At 32.5% G+C, this 23,962-nt stretch overlaps 1 protein-coding gene and 1 long non-coding RNA gene across 5 annotated transcripts in view; one reads left to right on the top strand and one right to left on the bottom strand.

Moving 5' to 3' along the window:
• The window catches only part of LOC130448965 (CUGBP Elav-like family member 4), a 1,535,225-nt gene that overhangs the window by 674,389 nt on the left and 836,874 nt on the right, over window positions 1-23,962 (bottom strand). Inside the window, exon 1 of one of the 4 annotated variants that reach the window (XM_056786759.1) lies at window positions 21,976-22,119. The exons of 2 other annotated variants lie outside the window; for them this stretch is intronic. The gene's annotated coding sequence lies outside the window, so the exon portion shown is untranslated. Of the gene's footprint in view, window positions 1-21,975; window positions 22,120-23,962 lie in introns of those variants that run through there. One more of the 4 variants, XM_056786919.1, reaches the window with a different exon arrangement.
• The window catches only part of LOC130449282 (uncharacterized), a 342,002-nt gene that overhangs the window by 313,892 nt on the left and 4,148 nt on the right, over window positions 1-23,962 (top strand). The gene's annotated exons all lie outside the window — the stretch shown is intronic.

The following is a 23,962-nucleotide window of genomic DNA, read 5'->3' as shown; positions in this document are numbered from 1 at the left end:
GATTTTTACGTATGTTGTTTAAGTTTCCCACTCATTGAAAAATGATTCAATCAAAGTTCTAATATAGATCCTAACAAGTGCGCCATATACACATAACTAATGAAAACAATTATAGGATACAACGTATTATTAAATGGAAAGGATAATACTCCAACTGCCAGCGTCAATTTCAAACTACACCAAATAAAGGAACATCGATGAATGTAAAGATGATTATATCTTTAGACCTGCTAATAAGACTGTAGAGCAAAAGAATAAACAATGTACAGAGATGTTTCTAGAATTAATATAAAATATTGGTATGGGAGTTTTGTTTCTACGAATCACTACCAGCAATCGTGATTTGATAACATTCTACACATAAATGACAAGCACTGCCTTACATTCTTCGAGAAGTAGTAAGTACCAAAAAATCAAAAAATCTAGAATTTAAACGCTAAAAATCACGTATTTTATTTTGCATTGGCTGACCACCCAACGTATTCACCCCATCAGAGAGAATTTTTTATCGCATACGTAAACGCCTATTTTGAGGGAGATGGCTGCAAGTATTATTTGGAAAGATTTAAACTAAGTTGGAGTTTTTGAAACCCTTGATCATATTCATACTGAACACACTGTTTCACTACCATTACATCAACACTCACTATTACACTGTTTGACGCACGTTTCGATAACCAAGTTATCGTCTTCGGAGATTGTAGTTTACTTCCAGTCTCCGAGGACGATAAATTATCAGCGAAATAGTGAGTAATGATATGTAGTGTGAACAGTGTATTCAGTAGGTTTAAAAAGGTTAGAGCAGCGTTGAACTGAGTGTATAAAATCAACAAGAGACTATTCTGAAAAATAAAGGTACTGATCGAGAAAAAATGTCTTATTTCGTTGTTAGATCAGAAATTAAACAAACCACTCTCATACATAAATACCTATTTTATTGTAAAACTATTAAAGTGGTTGATAATATAAAAAAAACAGATTGCAAATCAAAATAATGAATTGATGTTACAAAAGTTTATCACAGTTTATAAAATAATAACTTTTCATATTTTAATATTTATGAGAAAATCTTAAGTACCTAATTGAGAATCTGTTACTGTTTTGCACAAAGAATCTCAACTCAACTTCAAATTGAGGTAGGTATACCTAAAAATGTTTTACAAGTGTTATAACAGCTGATTTCTATCCATTTTTCCCACATTCTTATATTTATGCAAGTCTGATTACAGACATTTCAACATCAAGTTGTATTGTTTGATTCTGTATAGGATTAGAAACAATAACTTGGTAGTATAATAATAGATAAAGGGTTCATGCTAGGAAATACAGGATCATGTAATTTACGAAGGGTTGTACGATGTACCATAAACTGAATGGACAGAAGTGAAGAAAATTGAAAGCTTGGGTGAAATCTTAGAGTATATCAAGTCCACGTACCATCTAATGTGGTTCAATCATTCCTCAGATTATCGATTACAGACTAGAACTAAATGTTATATTTTTCAGTTCTGCATTGGAATGATGATACTGAAATTTATTTGAATGGGATGACATCAGTTTCTACGAACGGATAAGAAACTTTTTTGAGTTCGAAACGGTGTATGGTAAAAATATTTTGTTCAATATAATGAAAGTTTCCTTAATTTTATCAACATGATATTTAGTAATAATTCCAAGTTTTTCTCCGTTCTGTATCTATATCAGATTGGCTCCACGGCTCTCAATTTTTTGAAACTATATCGATACCAAGTTTAATTAAACTTATATACGAGTGATTGCCTAAGCTGAAGTCGATAGAGAGTTAAGGCTTGGATTACAGTTACAAAACCAATAAGAAGTTCAAAGTTGCTCACCTCGGAGAGAGTGTGTTTCAGGAGTTTTGTTGACGGTGACTAAACTCTAAAATATATTACAGAGTAAATAGATATTTTAAAAATATAAACTTAAAACCTTATGTTCCAATGAATCAACTGTATCAAATAAAAATAACATGCAACTAATAAAATCACGATTAGCGTTGACCATAGGACGTTTCTTGATATTTTATACTCATTGTCATTACTGACATTAACAATCGTCATTTATGTGTAAATAATTCATACTTCTTCTGTTTGTATCTACGATACATACTATTGTGCTGGCGTTTATTCTCGTTCAAAATGCCACATCAGTTTTCGATAACAGAATATGCCGATATAGCTGGTGATGGTAGAGCTGATACTAGAAAATATCTCAATGGATTTCCTAATCGTCGAACATTTGTGCAAGTATTCAATTATTTGTAAGCTGCACTTCTCCTAGTGTAAGAACAGAGCAAAAAGTAGATGGAAGATGACATTATTAAATCCTACAATCAGCGCTAAGCAAGTAAGTCGATATTTTAATGTTACTCAATCAAAAGTAAGTGAAGTCTTACGAAAAAATCATCTGTACCCATATCATATTCATATGATTCAGTGACTACTTCCTGGAGATGAAATCCATAGATTGTAATTTTGGGTTAACAAACAGACCAAATCTTAATAATGTTAATACCATATTTTGGGACGATTGAAGCAACTAGTTTACACAATGGGTATAAATAACTAACAACAATTAATTCATTACATTATACTCTTTTGAAATAGTATTAGAAACGATCCTTGGAGTATCCGTGATTCAAAACGGCAACAAAAATATATAGAAGCTGTTGTGTTCTAGTTTAAGAATCTGGTTTATATCATTTTTATTTTGTTGCCATCATTGAATTCTTTGATTTGAGATCTATGCGTTTCAACTGCATAATTTTAGTTATTGCTTTAAAACTGTTGCTCGTTACTATTACTAGTTATTGTTTTTTCTTGTTAGGTGATTTTCGTTATTGTAATTCGATACAGTTTATTATTTCACTTGGAATACTCAAATTTTATCAAATTTGTTCTTATTAATTACATATTGAACAAAAAAAGGTAAGAAAAAAATTGATTAGAATAGAATTTCAAATTGGAAGTACTTGTTGAGAACATATGTTTTATCGTTTTCATAATTATAGCTTTTCAACCGCATGAGAAAGGATTGAAATTCTTGCTAAATTTGAAGAAACACAGTTTGAAAGACCTGCAATTGCTGGAGGCATGGTAAGCATAATTGTCTCAGAATTTAATTAAACGGAAAGCATGAAGGATGTTTGAGAGACCAGAAATAGGCGACGATGTAAGCTAGGTATTTTGCTCTTATTTAAAGACAACCCTCACGCAACTTCGACAGTAATTGCTTTACAATAAAATGTTGATAAGTCGTGTGTAGTAAGGGGTTTAAGAACGAAAAACTGCACTCATACAATGTACAACTTGTACACAAACTGAGATGATCCGAATAGAAATCTGGAATTTTATGAAATCCTCATGAGATATTGGAAGGAAAATGCAAATTCTCTCGATATTGTTGTGTTTCCAGACGAGACAACGTTTCGTTCAAGTACCAAAATGAATTGACACCCATTAGACGTAACAGACTCAGCGTCCCGAAATGAATTATGGTATTACTGTTCGGTCTCTGGATAACCAGTTTTAAGGAAGGTGTTTTGAAAGATGTGGATCAATAGAGTGGCCACCTAGGTCACTTAATCTTAACCCCCTTGATTTTTTATGCAGGAACATTGAAAACTTCAGGTCTACGTTAACCCATCAGATAATTTAGAAGACTAAATGGAACGAAATAGACATGAAATAACTCGCAAAACTCCGCACATGGCATTTGGTTCCCATGTAACTAAGAACCTCTCACTGTTATGTAAAAAATATAACACCATATATTATAACTTATATTCATCCAGGAAGTTTTTTATGAGAATAAGAATAAGTATAATGTCAACAGCGCAAAACATTGTTTTGATTTACTAGACTGATATGCAGAAAAATAAGTTTCATCAATTAATATAAGAAAAACCTAGCTTCCTATTTAGAAAAATATTGAGGACGATATAACTTTGACATTTTACTTTTTTGATTATGTCCTAAGACGTAAACAGTTTGACTTGCTCTCATGTTTTTTCCAAAAATGAATTTGGTATATTATTTCATCATAACTCTATATAATTAACGTAATCCTTAGAAAACTTCTCGTGATTTTTCGCGAATTACATCTCATTATTCGAAAACAGCTATTTCATATTCACATTTGTCTATAAGAAACGCAATCTATTTTCGTATACTAGGAGGACCGCAGAAGACCGCAAAATAAATTGAGAAATTAATTGTCTAATTTATGACTTCGGTTAGCTGAATATTTAAACAAACGTGCTCTTAAGATATTCCACTTCTTGAAGTTCCAGTTTCGATAGTCGGAGTCGGAGCCGATGATAATTATTGTTCGCATTGTTACCATCTCGGATTCATACCGAACCGATGTTTCGTGACTAGAAATTAGAAGATCAGAAAGGACAATTTTGAATGATAATATCCATAGTTCGTTTTCAAGAATCAGTTTTTGTAGCATAGAGGCAACAAGAAATCTTCAATACAAATTGTCGTGAATGTATCACTATGAAATATGTTGCAAATGCAAAAACAAAATTTAGGTAAGTTATGAAGATGGTGACCACTGAGGATATTGGAATGAAAATAAATATTTTGATACGATGGTAGAAAATAATGAAAAGTAAGTGGGTCTTCTAAAATTAATATAAATTGTGAATGCCTGCTGGCTAATTTCCTATTGTCAGGAAAGATATTTTTATCCAAAATTTTGAACGAGAATAAATTGGAATAAAATTTATTATTGCATATGTGACAAAATTGCAAACTGTCCCTTCTGAATCGCTAATATTAATGTTAAAAGCAAATTTTTGATTTAATCTTTCCTGTAGTCATTTGCTGGCGAGATTTAATAAAGAGACTAACCCTATGTTAGTTTATGAGTTCAACTGAATAAATATTGAGTTTGTTCTTAATGTCTCTAAATTATCTCCCAAACATTTTTAACCTCATTTCTCGAGAAGAAGAAAGTATTTTCCGATATCCAAAACTATTTTTCAAGACTCACTTAAACATTTAGGAAATTCACTAAACAAAATAATTAAATTCAGATTGAAAAAAATATAAACCATTTTATAAATTTCTAAAAGAGATACTAGAAAATTTGAATAACATTTTTACTATATAATTTTATAATTTTAATCAAAGATATATCACATAAGGATACACAGTAAAAACAAAAATCTATTTTTTTTTATTCACTATATAAAAAAATGTCTCTTTCCGACAATTATGATATAGTTGTGATTTATTCCAGGTTTTATGTTTCATTTTTACATATAATCCCGGTCTTCTAAATAAAAACTCACTAAATTTATTTTAAAATAAGAGGATTTACACAGGTCACAGGTCTCTGAGACAGTCGTTTACATGGTATTGAGTGTACTGATGCCATTGGAAATCGCTCACTAACATATGTGGGTACTATGAAAAAAAATAAATAAAAGGAAAATATCTGAATTCTTATCATATCCAAACAGAAAAGTGGGGTACACACTATATAGATTTGCAGGCAATATATCTTTGCTTTCTTTTTTGCCTAAAAAGAATAATTCAGTAATATTGGTCATCAATGCACACAGTATTGAAACAGGGGACAGAAAAAACCAACCTGAAATGGTTTGTTACTACAATAAAACGAAAGCAAGGGTGGACTTGCTAGACATGAAATGTGCGATATATTCGTCAAGTCGAAGAACCATAAGATAGCCCCTCGCAATATTCCACTACCTTGTACCTTTCATTTCGAGGAAATCATCTTGTGATTAATACCTGTTGGTATGAGATCTAGCAATGGAGATCGTAAAGCCACATATGACCAGACGGTTGGAAATACCAAACCTACCACATGACATCAAGCTTACCATACAAGCATATGTTGAGAAAAAGTGACAAGCTAGAAAAAAGGAAAACCTTCACCAAGTGTCCAGCATCAAAGGAGAGGAAGACAAATTATAAATGTATGGAATGCGACCAGCCAATATGCCTGGAATGCAGCAGGGAAGTGTGCACTTCTTGTGGTACAAAAATTTGACTTTCGGATTAACAAAATCTTTGTTCAGTTGATACCAATGTTAAGACATATTTGACTGTTACTTATTCTGTATTAAAAATTGTTTTGAAAAAAAGAATTAAAATAAAATAAACAAGTTATTTGCAAAAATATAAGATTTGTTTATAGATATGAAATAAAAGCACTGTAGTTTTAAATTGCTGAATAAAACACGCATTATTAAACCATTCTAATCACTCAAATTGTATAATAATTTGAATTCACACACACACACACACACACACACACACACACACACACACACACACACACACACACACACACACACACACACACACACTGATCGATAATTTTAACAATCATATATTTCACAAAACAATGATAATTTTACAGAAAAATTTTATAGTGCAGACTGAAATAGCCTGAGAAGCACCAGCGTCAACCAGCTTTTAGTGATATGACTCCTGTATTGACAACTTTTTAAAAACTTCTTCTTCTTATTCATTTTTAAGATTTCATGATGTGTTAGTTTTGTAGGTTCCTCTGCACCAGTTCCTGGGAGGTGGACTTCCAGCTGTCCATCCATCTCTTAGGCGGTCGTCCGGGTTCTCTTTTTCCTATTGGTTTCCCTTCAAGTACGATGCATTACAGCACACTCTCTTGCATTCTTCTCACGTGGGCGTACCAGTATCTTTTTCTTGGTCTCCCCTATCTTACGATGCCTTGCAGTGTTCCAATTAAAAAACTCAGCACGTATTATGAAGTTTTCTTTTTAAATATGTTTGCAGAAATTTTAGTACAAAGTGGAACCAACTAACACTATGCCATTCTTTGACCTATGTTTCAGTTGGTCATATCCAATCATATTCTGAAGTCCTATGATTCTCCTCTTCAAGTTTACATAAACTGCTAATACAGTAATTATCACTATAGCCAATACAATGAATAATGTCCGAGAACTGGGACTTTACAGAAAGAAGGAAAAGGCAGAAACTAGTTCTTATAGCCAAAGAAAAAGCGAACCCACACAGTGCATCCGGAAATCAGCCTTTGTTTATGCTAGACACTGCAAGAAAAGTGCTAGAAAACCTTATAAGACCGAGGCTGCAAACGGCAGTGGAAGCTAGTGGCGACCCATTCGAAAATCAATTTAGTTTCGAATAGACAAATCAACTGCCGCTGCAGTCAATAAAAGAAACTTTTAAGACAAAACAATAAATGAATTAACACTCGAAGAGCTATCCTACTAGCAACCATCTATGTTAGGAATACTTTCAGCTCTTTGAACTGGGAGAATATAGTAAACCTAAGAGATAAAAGACAATGTTTTCCTTTACTTACTCCGCATAGTAGAGGATTACCTTAGCAACAGACAGCTGCTCTATGAAACTATGAGCCGCACAAGGCTCAGTTCTAGGACCAGAGCTTTGGACTATATCCAATGACAATATTCTTAAGCTAGACCTTCACGATAGATGCTATCTCATATGCTATTCCGGTGACATTGCTATCGTCATCACTGGGAGAAACAGAGAAGAGAGATAAGCTATCCAGCACCATGCGGATTATGAGAAGATGGCTCGACTACTTGCAACTTTTGATAATATCCAGGCGATGAAAACCAACGAGTTCTTTATCTCGAGGATTCATAAAAAACATAAAATTCACAATAGACACGAAATTGATTTTTAGTGAACATATAAGAAAACGGGCAGAGTGTTTGCATTTCTACTTAAACTTGCTTCGATCATTCATAAAATATATAGACACTTTCACAGATTTACCAATGTTTTTATGTATGGATTTAGGGTATCGTATATAACGCGACCCAAAGAATCTATTATGTCCTCCTATCTTGTTGCGATATTGGAGAACCCAGTGTTTACAGCGGATCCATCAATTCCACTCCTTTTAAAAATCTGGACTGTGAAATAACTTCAATTATCAGAAAACCTCGTCTCTATTTCGTACGCCTCAAGGTCTAGTGCTCTGGAGTTCCTTAGTGTTTCACAAGATATTGTGGATAGAGGTTTCGTCTTCTGTGCAACAAAGTCTGCACGCCGCATTATCTGCTAGGTCTAGCATCTTCAAGTGTTTATTGAGGCGACAGTGCCCCGATAGAACTCCTGTTAGTATTCGTAGATTGTTCTTACTTAGGTTGAGACATTCAGAATACTGGCTGTAGGTTCCGAGAAGAGTCTTTTTCTGTCTTAGCGCCTGTAGGTTGTACTAATATCAACGGATGATTCAATAGTTTGAAAATCATATATACTGTAATTTAGGAACAATCTGAAGATAATTTAATTTTTTCATTAGAAAGCATCGTCCCCATATTATCATAAATAATATAATTTTAATATGTTTTCCCAGCTTGAAACCTCTTTTCCCAGATTTGGGTCAAAATTTCCAGTTAGAACCAATTTATTTGTAAATTTGGTCGATGTAGATGAACAATTTGGTACAAAGCAAAAGTTAACATGATATTTTTTAACAATATAACTGTATTGTTATGATCATCTGTTGTTGATGAACGATGAATAGTCAATTTTGAGTTTTTACAGAAAAATATCTTGAAATTCAAAAAAATATGTTAGAGTGTGAAAGTTACCGACAAACTAGTATTAACTAACGATTAGTGACCGACAGGATGAGGTTATCGAAACCTAAAATCCGTTTACTCGCGAAAATTTTAAGTGTTATTCTTAAACACCCTTTTCGGATAAATTAGAATGATCCAGTTTTTTAGTACATACTACATGGAATTCTCTGAAATGGAGATAAAAATATGGCAACTTACCTATTACAACTGTTAGTAAGCAAATGACTGATAATCTGGGAATGAAGTTTTACTAAAATCGATAATCTGATAGTGCATAAAAAAGTGGTTTTTCCGTTATAAATTATCAATATTCTACTGTTTTCTCTTCTCTTCTCGCAACTTTTCGTTCTTCGCATTAGTTAAGCTTCTCTAAGTTTATTTGAAATGGTTTGTATCTTACGTCGAATGTGGAAGACAATTGTTTACGAGCTAATAGTGAAGTTTACCAGTGGAAGTAGTGTACTTCAGGGTTCAGATGTTTTGTTATTACGAATCAACGGTAAATTCATTTTATTCGCAGGTGACATCAGCGTAACCTGGAGTGGTCCAGGTATACAAACTTACTACAGGCAAATATCTCATTACTATAAAGTCTTGGTTTGAAGTGAACGGCTCTGTTTATACAATAAGAAAACTTTTATCTTGAAAAGGAATTTTAAAACCTCTAAAACTCAACAATGACTTAATGCCACCTTAAAATTCGATCAAGTTTCTACATATCGACGGTTCCCCTCAATGGTCTGTACATGTAGAGATTCTAGCAATAAAATAATCTTCTGCTTGTTTTCGCATTGATTTACCTTGCTGGGGGTCTTGTAGTTTGCACTTGTTCGAAACTTTATTTAAATTACAGAGAAGAGCAATTTGTTACATTTATGGTTTAAGTAGTAGAGCGCATTGCTAATTCTCTTTTAAAAAATAAAAAACTCAAACACTTTTCGCTCTTTTCATTTTAGAATCCGTTTGTTTGGTTCGTGAACACTTTCACAGCTCAACTGAGACCCAACTCTGATCTGATGAGAAACTTGATTATCTTCAGTGCCAAAAAATGATTCAATCAGCTAATTCCAGAATCAAAGGTGGCAAATTTAATAAGTTCCTTATTCTGTGACAGAATTCTACAATCTACCATATACTGAAATAATTAAATAATTGGATTGGAGTAAGATAATTATATTCATATTGGATACACTGTTTACACCACAACTACACTAACACTCACAATTAGACTGTCTGACGCGCGTTTCGATAACCAAGTCATCGTCTCCAGAGACTGAAGATATCAAATTGTCGTGCATCATCTAACAATTAACAGTGTTAGATTATATACAGGTGACTTAGACGACTACAAATGATTAAATAATATATATATAATAATATATAATATATAATAATTATTGATATATTCGTAAAGTACACCAATGCTCTGCATTGACTTCTGCATTGTTATGTTTAGTATACATTCGAAAAATAGTATAAAATAATTAGAATACAGTTGCTTAAAAACTGTTGTAGTTGCGTATTTGATTGAAAAATGAGCTACTGCTAATTGGAAATAATTTCCTATAGGATATTCATAGACACAGAGTGAGTTCAGTATATACTACAGCCAACGGAAGTATTCCTTTTTGCTAATGGCTGCTATTTTACGTTCGTATAATAGAAAAATCGGAATAATCTCGATGGAAGATATATTCGCTTTTTATTTTTATGTGATGCGTGTGCACGAAATTGAATGAAAACAATGTTTCAAACATAGATGGGATGACCTATATTCATCGAACAATCTCAGCATGATTCAGAAAATTTAATATTATCGACGTAAATGTGGAAAAGGTGTATAGATTTGAATATACAGAGTATGGTTTGCTACATCTAATCCCAACAACATCAAATATTAATCTAATCTCTATTGTTCACCCAAGAAATTGATGCTTTGTGAGAAATGATTCAATAGCGAAATGATTAGAATATTCTTCCAAATTAAATAATAATCAATTTCCCCATTTACTATTTACATGTATTTTATTTCATTGGTTCTGCACCTTTGTAAGTATTTCAATAGAAATACGTCTCTGGCAGATATTGTTGAGCTGCAATTGATAGATAATTGGAGACGCAATGGAAATACTCGGTATAAACTAGTTTCTTTTTAAATAAATATAGAATTCCAATACGCTTTTTCAATCTAACGAAAAATTTGAGATTGGTATGTTGCTCCTGTTTTTCGTCACATATGGTTTTCGGCAAGAATAAAAAACACGTTCGTTTTAAAACGCTACTGCACAAATACTATAATAGGGAGGGAAACGTGTTCTGGGACGTGCATAGACAAGATATCTAGAAACCCAACGCACGACTCGTTTTTCACCCACCCGTCTAGGGTGCCCAGTCACTTTATTCAATAGCTAGACCTCGTATAATACAACAATTCATATCTCAATGGATATGGCAACCAAGACAAAACTATATTGAACGATACGATACTATTGATCCACAATATTTTAATCAAATTAGATTTCATATCTAAATAAGGCTAAAAATTGAAATTCAAGTATCTCTAACTACATAATAACCATTTAGCAATAATAACTGCTTTGAAAGTTCATAGAACCGACTCTGGCTCATATTTTCACGTTCTTATAAGAAACTTATAGCTAATCTAGAAACTTTTTATACACTCTAAAGTTAATTAGTTATATTGTGTTGATGTAGCATAGAAAATCGCCCGATGAATCTACCTGCACACCTGATGGTATAACTGTGGACATAAGAATGAGTTACCTTATCTCGTCCACCCCTATGAATATACAAAAGTGCTACACGCAAGGCAAAGGCAGCATCCCATATTCCGTGAAAAGTTCACAGTAATGTACTCCACTTCTTACTTGGTGAATAATACTCGAAACAGTTTTCTGAAGAGTCAAAATCTTTTGAACTTTGCCCCATAGAGGGATACCATAATTTTTTTATATTTCTTTTTAGAATATTTTTTTTAGTTTTTGTTTCGTTTAATTTCAAGTCGTTTAAATAAAACCAATATTTAGCTACCTTCAAATTCTCGTTGCTAACGTTTTCATCTTCGCTTACCAATGCCAGACTAGATTCACATCTGTTGTAGCTTACGTACTGCTGACAATTTGTCTTTGTCAATAAGATTTAAACATTTCCAGCCATCTACCTCCGAATCCATATTGTTCCATCTTAAGCAAGAAAATGTCACGCAGTCAAAAGCCTCAGCTAGGTCACACATAACGGCATGCGTGTTTTTACCCTCATTAAGACCCTCAACTATGCCCTCAATAACGTTCAAGATTGCTTGAATGATTGATTTGTGTTTTTGTTATTAAGTTATTTTGATTACAGGTATAATAACTATGGACCTATAGATGTTAACTTGATTGAATTCGCCACGTTTTGAGACTGGGGTTATTTCTGATATGTTCAGCACCTGAGGCCTGTTTCTGTCGTTTATAAATTTTTTGTATAGGATTGTCAATAATCAATCCAGGGAATTCGAAGCAACTATAGTTGACGATTAATTCAAACAATAAAGGTGACACTCAGAGCCTGTTTTGTTTTATTGCGCAGATCCAATTAAGCACTAGTCGGTCGTTACACTGTATACTAACGCCAATCTACATTTAATTACGAATTGAAAATTCATTATATTAACCTGGGATTATAAAAGTATCGAGAGTACGCGAAATAAAGTGGCTTTAGTAGAAATTACATTGGATTTTTTGCATAGTAAAACGGGGAGTTTATTTTTTGCTTTTGTTGGCATCCAATGCTAATTGATTTTCAATTAAAATGTGAGAACGGAAGTTTATGTCTATATTGTAACTGAACTCAGTGGTTGAGATTGTAGTGATCGATAAGAGTGTTCTAATTCAAAATTTTGAGTATACACATTGGTGAGATCTTACTTGCAATAATAAGTATAACGTACTCTGATGGAAAACGTTTTTTTTAATTAGAAACCAAATGACTCATGTTACATATTGCAAAAGGTAGAGACCAAATCAAGAGTGATAACCAGAGAGCCACCAAAATCTTATATCAGATAGTTCGAATATAATATCAATATTGTAGATCCCTTGAGGAAATAATGTAATTTTCAAAAAGCTTTGGAATACTTCCAAATCACTACAGTAGGTTTTAATTTCTACTATCTCATTATCATTATAACAAGTGCTCGTCAAGTAGTAGTCTTCGGAATGGATAACCGATAAAAGTTCAGACTTCAAGAAAAAGTTCCAGTATTCCATTTTATGGTTGGATGAACAACCTTCACGCTGAATGGTACAGACAATTGACATAACTGAGTTTACTGAAGCGAACAGATTCCTCACGTCTTCATTTAGAAGAATGAAAACTGCCTGAGGTATGTGTGTATGTCTCGAAGGCTGGTACTTTTTTGAAGGTCATGTGATGAGCCAATGTGATCTGGAAAATTTCAAAAATTCACGTAGGCGAATGGACAAAGATCCAAAACTCTGGATCTGCGAAAATCTGTCACTTCATACAGGATGGAGATTTGCCGCACTACGCACGAGTACTTTAATGTTCATCGGTCACGTGACCTGATACTCTGTGATTTCTTCCTATGGGGCCTTCTCAGAGAGCACATTTTTACAAGAAGATTATACACTCTTTCAGACCTTTGAACTGCAATTGAAGAAGAAGCGTTGCCATAAATCTTTCCTCGAATACCTTCTGTGATTTCTCTTGATAAATTCATGTTGATTAACGCTGCATTTTTTCTCTCTAATACAAATTTGGAAAGTGTATGTTTGTGAATTGGATAAAAGTTTAAATCATATGTGTTTAAGAAAATCTTACAGCATCTTCTGTATTTGTTCGACTCCTGGTTGACGGACCAGATCCTTCTAATTTTCACAACGAAGGTTCAAAACCGTTGCTTCAATGAAATCATCACAAGTAAGTTCTGTTAGAATCTCTGTCAATTTAGATTTTTTGTCATGCTCACTATGTTCGCTTGATGCTCCACTTTAAGAATCTGAAATATTGTCCATATTACCGATAGGCTGTTTTACACAATGGCCCATCAGTGGTGGGTTTGGTATGGCACCATTTTCTCTACAAAATTCTTACCTGGCCAACTCGACGTGTTTTGGCTATTCATTTTTCCCTTCTATAAAAAATGAATATTCGCAAATCGGAACAGAAAAAATCAGCATCTAATTGGTAAACTCTTTTTTATAGAGATATTAAGTGAGCTAGAGGAAGCGCCCAAACCAAATGAACGATAGAATTTATGAAATTTCTGGAGATTAATGCTAATGAGTGCCCCAGGGTTGAATATGGTACATGTGCCAAAGTTCTAATTCTATTGCTGGATGAAAATCTGAATTCACCATTTTTTCAATCAACTCGTACCAGAACCTACGAAGTTATCTTATCATCAGCTATGAACAGTTAGAGTATTAGAGTAATATGGGAATCAATGAACTTAAATACTGGAAATGATTAGCTTAACAGTAATAGATTAATATCTATTAGCTATCTAATAAAAAAGTCATCGTGATGGTTTCAGTAATTGAAATTGGATTTAATTCGAAAATATAGATATTTATGATGAACAAATTCGTGTTTAAACACATTATCAGATGAATTAAGCTATAGATTGAATGAAGTTCAACAATGTGGAGAACTAAAATGAATATCTAGTATAATAACACAATTTTTCCGAATTGTGTTTATAAAACAGTTATGCTTATATAACCATTTCTCTCGACGTAAATTCAGATTCAAATACATTCATAAAATATCAACTGGAACTTGAAATTTCATTATAATTATATGAATATAATTGTACGAGCTAAGCTAATGAGGAAATCTGTTATCAGTTTCATTTTATGGATGATTAAAGATTTTAGAGCTTTGCCTATAAAAGAATAGTGACGAACATGTTCTCATAAATTTCCATATGTTCTCTAGATCCTGTATTTTTCTGGTTTCCATAATAACCCATAATTTTTGAATAATTCAAATAATCATTCTTTGTTGTTAAATTTCAATACTAATTAAAAAATGTTCGTCATATAACTCAAGTCTCAGCAAGTTTCTTATTAACTATAAGAATACGTAGCCATTAACGATAAATATTAGAAGAAATAAGAAACTTAAGATATTGGAACACACAAAAATTTCATTATTTTGACAAGAGAGTAGATAATATTCCTATGCGAACGTACATAGATATTTTAGTTAACTATATAAGTAATCTTAAAATGAAAAAAACTACAGTGCTAAAAAAATATGTACGGAGAAAACATTATCCCAAAATTTTTGATTATGATTTTTTTGACAAAATACTAGATTGAAGCGTTCGCAAATTTCTATTGAAAACCCAAAAAACCTGAAATCCAGACTCATCACCAAAAATACCATACTGAAAATTATGAAAACATAACTCAGCTAACTCTTTTATGGACTAAATTATGAATTTTTCGAAAATCTTGAACACCGTATCAAAATACAAAAGAAGTTTTGGATATATCTGAGTGGTTTTAATATTTTCATCCTAATCATGTCTTATTGTTTTAGATAAACTCCGTATATCTCCGAAAGAAAGAAATACCAGCGTAACTGAAAGGAAACTGCTATTTTCAACCAATCGAAATGTAACCCCTATATTCAACACCTTCCGGAAGACAAGTTTGAAACCAAATTTCTAAAATTTCCTAGTAGATATAGTATAGTGCATCGGATGAAAGTTCCGATTCTTTTTCTCTGTTCTCATTACTGTGATTTCTATCTATAATATCTACCATCCTCAATTTATAAGTATCAAAATCTACTACCCGCTTGTTCTAGTCCCTAGGCCATCAATGGAGTCGACTTCATGATTATAATACCTATTTGAGGGCCTTCCTTTTGACCAGTGTACAACAAATATTCATACTGCGCATTACGAAAACGACGCGTTTGCTTTTGGGAACTACCTAAACATTAAGATTTATTTGAGATTCCTTCACCCTTTGTACGACGGTTGCTACTAAAAATTCTTCAGATAAAAACAAATATTCATAATTGGAAATGGTTTCATTATTTTTTTAAATATTCTCTATTAAGATCAATCCATTTTACATGCGTTTGAATCAATTTTTGCCTCTCCGATTGAGGTATGTCTGAAATATGTGATTTGATCGCTTCAAGCGCTTCTTCAGGTGTAGAAAAAAATAGATTTTTGATTAGCGGAAATAAAAAGAAATTTACGATGGATGATCCATCGAATCGGTATTTTGATTCAAAATCGTTTTTATTTGAATTGATGTGTGAGAGCTCGCATTGTCATAGTGAAGAATGATTTGTCTTCTGCAATTGATTCCCTTTATTATATCGAACACTTCAGGCAAATAATTACTGATTTAATATTTAGAATTCTACGCTGAACCGTGGCGACATGTCTAGTTATTCCGAAAATTTAGGCGATCATTTGCTTCGAAGTGCTTCATAGATCTTCATAGATCCATCCATCCAGGTTTTTTAAGATTGTCAAATTATGTGGTATCTAACTTATACTCTGTACAATGTATGCCTTCTGTAGATTGGGTATATGAGGCCAATTAGTTGGAGAAGAAGCAGGATAATTCAAATGTTCTTCAGAACACAGTCGATGCACTGAAATTCCAGTGAACTTTCATAATACTCTAGATTCATACGTGATAGATGAATAGGAAATTGAATAACCAATGAGATCCGTTGCTTCGAGTCTAAATAATGGGATTATATAAAATGAATATATCAAAACAATATCAATAAATATTGAAATTTTGTGTAGCTTTATGGGGCCAAAAAATGCGCGAGGTATCTCACCAACTGACATTTTTTCATTATGAAGTAACTGACATTTAATAATATTGTAACCAGTAACACAACATCAAACTCACAATAACACTGTCTTAAGCGCGTTCCAATAACCAAGTAAAACTATTTTACCTTCGGTATTTCCTACTGTCCGGAAATAAATGCTTAACATTATTTGAAATGATAAAAATTGAACTCATGAATAGAACAGAAAAACCTTTTACGTTCAAATTTATTTAGCACTGAAATTCATAGTGGAATCGGTCCTATGTCAAATATAGAAAAAAAAAATACTCAATTGAAAGGTTTTTTTCTCCATAACTGAATCAAATATCACCCTTTTCTTAAAAGGATACACTGATTCACAGGTAACGAGAAAGGCTTTTAAATTACGGGGAACAAGTAAGGTAGTAGCAATCAAGATTTATAAATTGGGGTTGCTAGTTGTATTAAGTACGGATGAATATGTAAGAACTAATTTACCATGAAAAAATCTCATATTTAAACAATACTCAATGGATTTCGGCGTATTTTGCAATCTATTGGTAAGAGGTGGTAAGTTTTCAAATAAACACCGTGTATATCATTCCATATAGTGGTATCGAACCAACTACCGGTCGTTTAAACACTTTCTGAAAAATATTAGACAGGCAAGTGGAAATCAGGAGTAAATTCGCCATCGCCAACTTTGAGAGAAAGCAAAACTTTGGATGTCTGTTGTTCTTGGTTAGCAACTTTGTGGTTCATCCATTTGCAATCCAAATTTAATATTTTGAATTTAAAATTTTCGGTGGTAAGATAGACAGTAGATTGCGGTAACTTTGTTCGTTGATTGCCAACGGGACTTAATATTGTTTTTATAGTATTCGAGAAATGTTTAAGTGGAAATCTGGAGTTTGAAAACAATCTACTCGTGTGTTATGAAGTACGTTGAGAAGGGATAGTTAACTTGATGATAATACCATTAACAGTATGATAAAGGGAATTAATTATCTTGAAATGTGAAAATTCACAGAAAAAGCTATTGTACCATTCATGATTGAAATTACAAAAATATCAAGATTATAGAGGGACACAAATTTGATTGAGATGTTGATTATTTTACTACTTTCTAACAATTAATAGAACCATTGAATCCTACCTATATATCGCGAACAATGTGCTTCTTTAAATTTTGACATAGAAAATATCACTTCCAAAAAGTTATTGGTTTTTGGGCAAAGACCTAGACTCTTTTTCAAAATTTTACAAGCCTGTAATCCTTAGTAAGAAATTATAGTAAATGTAAGAGTGAATATAAAATTACTGAAACGCCATGGCTGTTGACAATCAACTATTGAAGTTGAAGGCTACATACGTAAAAAGGAACAATATACTTATGTAATTTCGCCTACGTAAATTATCCATATTTGTGCATAAAAGATATTTATGATCCAAGTGTTGAGAGTAAGATTTTATTTTGTGAGTGGAGTTGATCCCTCCATATAACAAGATCGAGTGAAGAAACTTATTATGAATTTAGTCATGAAAAAACGATTGGAAGCTGTTATTAGAGTCAGGAACGAGAACACTTAATATTGATAGGTTAATTTTATATTTTGTTAACTGTTAATTACTACCATTTTTCAATGTTTAATCTAAGACTCATTTTATTTATTTTCTTACCAACAATATAACTCAATAACAAGTTAGACCTCTTAGGTACAGAATTTTTACTTAAGACTATTGACCACAAGCATAAGACTTAATTCGATTTGTTCGCTCACAAGTGTACAATAGCTATTCATCCTTTTCTAGCGCATTAAGTTACAAAAAAATGCGCTTTAACAGTGTTTTTCTCGTTCGTTAATTTGATTGTCTGTATGTCTGTAGCAGAGATACAGGCATACTTCGCAAGAAGTATGTAGTGAGCTCTGGTTTTTTGAATTCCTGTATAGCTGTAGATGAGCCGAAATGGAAGAAATTATGGGCACAATGTTATCCCATTGGCCAAATGAATTGATATCATAAGACATCGATCAACGCCAAATGACAATAGACGTTAATTGGCTTCAAAGGACGTCAGTTCAGGTCATTTCAGGTCATTTTCTGTCATTTTCGTTTTCAGTCAGTTTCGTTTTCGTTCGTTTTCTGCGGAATGTGGAATCACATTCTGATATTAGCTTCACAACAGAAATGTCCATTTGACTGATTTTTTTGCAAAAGGATTCTTGTTGTCGGAAGAACCATATTTCAGAAGTGCGAATAATATAGAGGAAGAAGCAACTCTCTTCACATATATATGAACTTTAACTACAAGTCTATTATTGCCGGTTGAATCCCAATAATTCTAAAAAAATAACCCAACCTAAAAACTGCTTCATAAGATAATTCATTAATTCGATCAATATTGTTAATGAAATAACAAATATCAGTTAATTGAAATTGGAAATATATTTCTTATAACCGAATCACATTACGATTTTTGAACCTGACATCATCTACTATCAGATATTTCCTAATAACCACTGAAACTCATCATTATATTATCTTACTTGTTGAGAATATATCTTCTTCATCTTCTTCTTTATTCCATAAAAAATTCAACGCCTAGTCCTTCCTTCGATATCTTGAAGATTTATCCATCACTATTTTTACCAATCTATCGTCTGTCATTCGACTTGGTTCCATTGTTTTTACGCTGCGATCCCATACGTTAATGTTATCTAGGTCACATAATCGCCTGATGTTTTCGCTAGTTTCTTGATCTAACAGTGTTTTTCCCGAGATCCTCAAATTTCCATTTCTGTGGTCTCCAAGAGTTATTTGCTTTAGTACTTGTCCTCTTACCTTTTCTTCTTCAGCTCCATAACTGGTTATGTCAATTTCAAGGTACTTGTATTTCATTCTCTGTTGTATTATTTAATTTTCTAGTTCTAATCTGCATCTAATGGGCAGTCTTCTTGTCTGATACCGCTATTGACTGGATGGGTTTTGTTTGTTTACCATTAATGCGAGACTGAACTTGATTGTTCCTATAAATACGTAAATCAACGTAGGATCTTCCTGATCCGAATCTTTGCTGCTCGTCTTCTAGTGTTGTGATCGAGTTAATTTCGTTAATGATAATTTGGGTAAAGATATTCGATGTAATATCCTCGTGTAGTAAGTGTAGTAATTAAGTAAGTAGATGTTTCTCTCCTTTTCTTAGCATGAGTATAATTGTACTAGTTCACTATCTGTATGATATTTCACAATGTAGCAAAATTTTTCTGGTAAGTTTTGTATGTTCTTCTGTGAGATGTTGGCGACCATGCTTCAATAATACATTATGGACTCCATCATGTCCTGCAGATTTTCTGTTTTTTAAGGTCATCAGTGCTTGGTCGTGGTTGGTTTTCTTAGTGATAACTTATTCTTTAAATAGATTTTTTAGGTCTGAAGTCTATTCATTGGTCTTCTGATATTTGACGCAAAGTTTAGTTATTTATATCCGTTATTGTCTTACCACTTTCAATATTTGTTTTTGAGTGCTGTAGAAGTCTTCCTCCAATCCTTTCAAGAATTGTTTCCACTTTTTATCTACCTAACTAATAAATTAGTCTCGTTCCTGATCAATTTGTATCTGTTTGTTATCTTTTTTGATATAAATCCTTTCTTGATTTGTGCCACAGGGTATATAAGTTTTCTTCTATTGTTATTTCTTCCGGTTCCTTCTTTGGTGACATTTGTATTCGTATTTTCCCCAATGCAAGATTGTGATTATTTTCCGCATTAGCGGAGATTAATGGTATGACGTCTAGTTTTAGGGTAGCGTGTATTTTTTGGTTCATAAGATATTTTACAACTTTAACTTGATAACTTGAAAAGCGACAATCTGTTTCTACGTTATTTAGTTTAGTCTTGTGATGATTTCAATATCATTCACATGAATAGAGAACTGTGAATTTTATGAAAAGTTTTGTTGGTGTCCATATTAAAAGTTAATCATAAAATAAAGACAAACGCAAACCTTAGTAATTTGTTAAATATATAATCGATTATAAGTGACTTCAAAATCCATATAAAATAATCATTATCAAGAAATCAATTCATAATACAACCGAACCATCAACCCTTTTCAGGACCAGTTGAATATCGAAAATGTTTCCGTGGAGTTCAAAACCGATAAGGTATATAAATACGTCGCGGCATAAAATTATGACAAAGTAAGATGGAATATCTTTCTTGTTAAATTTTCATTGTTTACTACAGTGCTAAAAAGATTCTATCTGAAAAATACGATGTCTCTTATTTGATCAAACTGAAATCTCCTGTGTCGTTACATTACATTTGTGTCAATATTTTAGAAACATTAAACTTGTAAAAAGTTATGAAGTCTCGAAAAATCAATCATATATAACGAAAATGACGATATTTCGTTTAATGGTATAATGGAAAATGGCCTGTGTTAAATAAATATAACATCAACCAGGTTCTGTACCAGCGGGAGAAAATAATATTTCTTAACTACGAACATCTAGTCACAAGTAATTTCATTCGTGGAACAAAATTTCTTTTACCCCCTTAGATAATTGGAGAAAGATTGGAATCATTTAATCGATATAATATATCTATATATTATGAAGGTTGACAAAAAATGAAGAAACATTTATTCTGGACGGAGCAAGTATAAGTTTGCGTGATGAAGAGCGTACATATTAACATAATTTGATTTCAAATAAAATTTCATTTCAATTTAAGCGTCTTATAATAATTGATACCATGATTAAGAGAATGATTATTGAAGAGTAAATTTAGTAAGTGTATGAGAGAGAAAATATAACTATCAAAATTTGCATGGAAATTCTATTTTTAAACTAGACGCATGAAGACGGCAACGACTGACTCATTATTTGATTAAGAAGAAGACAATCTTGAAACAACATACAATCCTAAATAACAGTAAACGATCGAAATGATTATAAAAAAACAAATGAAAATAGATACAAAGCTGAGTACGAAGATATCCTTCTTAAGAATGTGACCAATCATTCAGCATTATAATAAACTGGCTGGATGTATTATTAACAAATGGTTATAGGGTATTATTTGATCAGCATGGAGATAAAGCTGAATATATGGATAATGAAAATTGAATGAACACTATAACTTATCACCAATATGGTACATATTCATAATTTGACGAAATTTCTGGATGTTAAATCGATTCCTTTCATCAATTTTTTGAATATAATCAATTGTATTGCGAGAATAGATCATTAGGACTTGTGTATAATAAAATATAAATCAACTACTTGTGAAATATTAATATTATATGGAAAATTTTCATGGATACATGTAGATTTTATTTTTATATTTTATTCAACAAAATCTAAATATCCTGATTGACCATATCGGGGATATTAAAATATAATTACAACATGAAATAATTCATTTCAAAAGTAATAATCATGAAACTTGTGGGAATTCACGAGAATTGTGTATGGGAAAAAGCTTCATCATGCCAAGCAAGTGTCAAAAAACATGAGTACCTGACACTCCAGGACACATTAAATCCCAATACCAGTTGTGTGGTTTCCAAAACGCGAAATACACGTTATGTGATAAGAATCGTCTCTAGTAACACATAAGCCGCGTGATGTAGCTGTTCGACTATCAACAGGCTGCGAATTCTTGGATGTCATCGCCGAAGCATGGAGGAGGAGTCCCAACGCGTTTCGAGGCGGCACGCGTTTGCGCCGACAAGCAGCTTGGTAACGTCTCCGTGGAGATCGGTCGCCGATTTTACGTACGCGTTGCGTCAGCGGCCTTGGGAGTTCGCTGTTTCTCAGGTATCCAGCGATGTTGCCAACAACAAGTGGAAAGTTGATAGATATAGGCCACTGTGAAATTGTTGATTGAAGCATTCAACAGATCATATTTTCTCTTGATTATTGATTAATGGAGTTTTATATCTAGCTAGTGTAATTCAACCTGGATGTTTAGAATATCTATTTCGTGAGGCTAACTGAGAATAATAATTTTTGGTGTAATTGTCATATTAAAAATAAAATATTATTTGAGTAAATGTAATATAAGGATGTTTGGTTTGAAGAATGAACTTGTATGTATTCCTTATTTCAATCAAGTGTTGTCTTGTTGCCTTGAATGAAATATCAAGCAACTCCTTATTCATTCTATATAAATCTTCACGGTTCAGTCATACAATCTCCTACACACACATACACACTCATTTTCTCCAACTTTTCACTTCTTTTTACAGATATTTATATAGTTTTCGTGGGAATTTGTCTTAATTTTTCTAAGAAAATAGACAAATCATCACGAACAAATTTATATAGCGTTTTCGTAGTGGGATTGTTGCAAAATTATATACCAAAGTGTAGTAACTCTAATATATTCACGAGCTTTCGAATACTTATGTATCCACTTATGTTAGCTAGACGCTTGAACCAGTTAGTTGAAGACCAGCAGTGATTGTATTATATCAATCAGTTTATATTTTTTGTTTCAACTTTTCATTTCCTCAGTGAAATTCCAAGAAGTGGGCTCTTTAAGGCTTTGTAATCAACCAAGAAGAGGGGTGATTTGATGCGATTTAGACCAAAGAATCTGATCACTTCTTACCATTGAGTGAAGATCCATCCTATCCCCACCTTTCTCTTGTTAAAGGCTTCAAAGCGGAAGCCGAAACGTCGAGAATTCTCAAAATTCCAACGCGGGACAACCCGTGAACCTACTTCTTTTCTTTCTTTATAGAGACAACAATTACTTTCCTAACGAATTCCTCGACGAATATTGAATTACCTCTCCTCTTCAGAGTGAACATATTCAATGGCTCGCAATTGCAAGTTTATTAGTTTTCAAAGTATGAAGTGTACGTTATAGAATTTCAGAGGACGAAATCTCCCGAAAATGTGAACTTTCTTTATTTTGAGTTTTTTTTTATATTTATAATATTCAGATTCAACTTTCCAAATCATATCTTTGATGTTCACCTGAATCTGATATTTCATAAAATGGGGAGTATAAATTTCTGATATTTCTTTTTCATACGTTTTCACGATCTAAATAAATGCAAAAACATATAATAATTTTTTTCTACGGTTCTGCCTTACATTCCTTAGTATTATTTTAAATGGAAGTTTACATTTATTTCTTGAAAGATCTATACATTTTTTTCATATTCTTTGAGACGTTTCAATGACGGAAATATTGCCGTTAGTCGATACTTTATCCTCAACTGTGATTTAATACAAAAATTAAAAAAAATTGGAATGAGAAAAAATTTATGATAAATCTTTGTGTTCATTATGTGAGATATAACAATGAATTATAGATCTAACCATTTTTATAAGTGATATGAAAAAGAGTTTTGAGTTTCAGCTCCAACATCATAACAAAAATTGTTCAGTTCTATTGCCCTGCAAATAGAAATACTCACCATCACTTACTCACTATAACTTACAGAGAAATTCCAAACTAACATCACTCTATTATGATTAGTCTTGCTATATT

The sequence above is a fragment of the Diorhabda sublineata genome, chromosome 1 (genome assembly GCF_026230105.1).
Source record: "Diorhabda sublineata isolate icDioSubl1.1 chromosome 1, icDioSubl1.1, whole genome shotgun sequence".
Taxonomy (NCBI): Eukaryota; Metazoa; Arthropoda; class Insecta; order Coleoptera; family Chrysomelidae; genus Diorhabda; species Diorhabda sublineata.
Note: the sequence above shows the minus strand (reverse complement) of the source record. Positions and strands in the feature narration are given on the sequence as shown.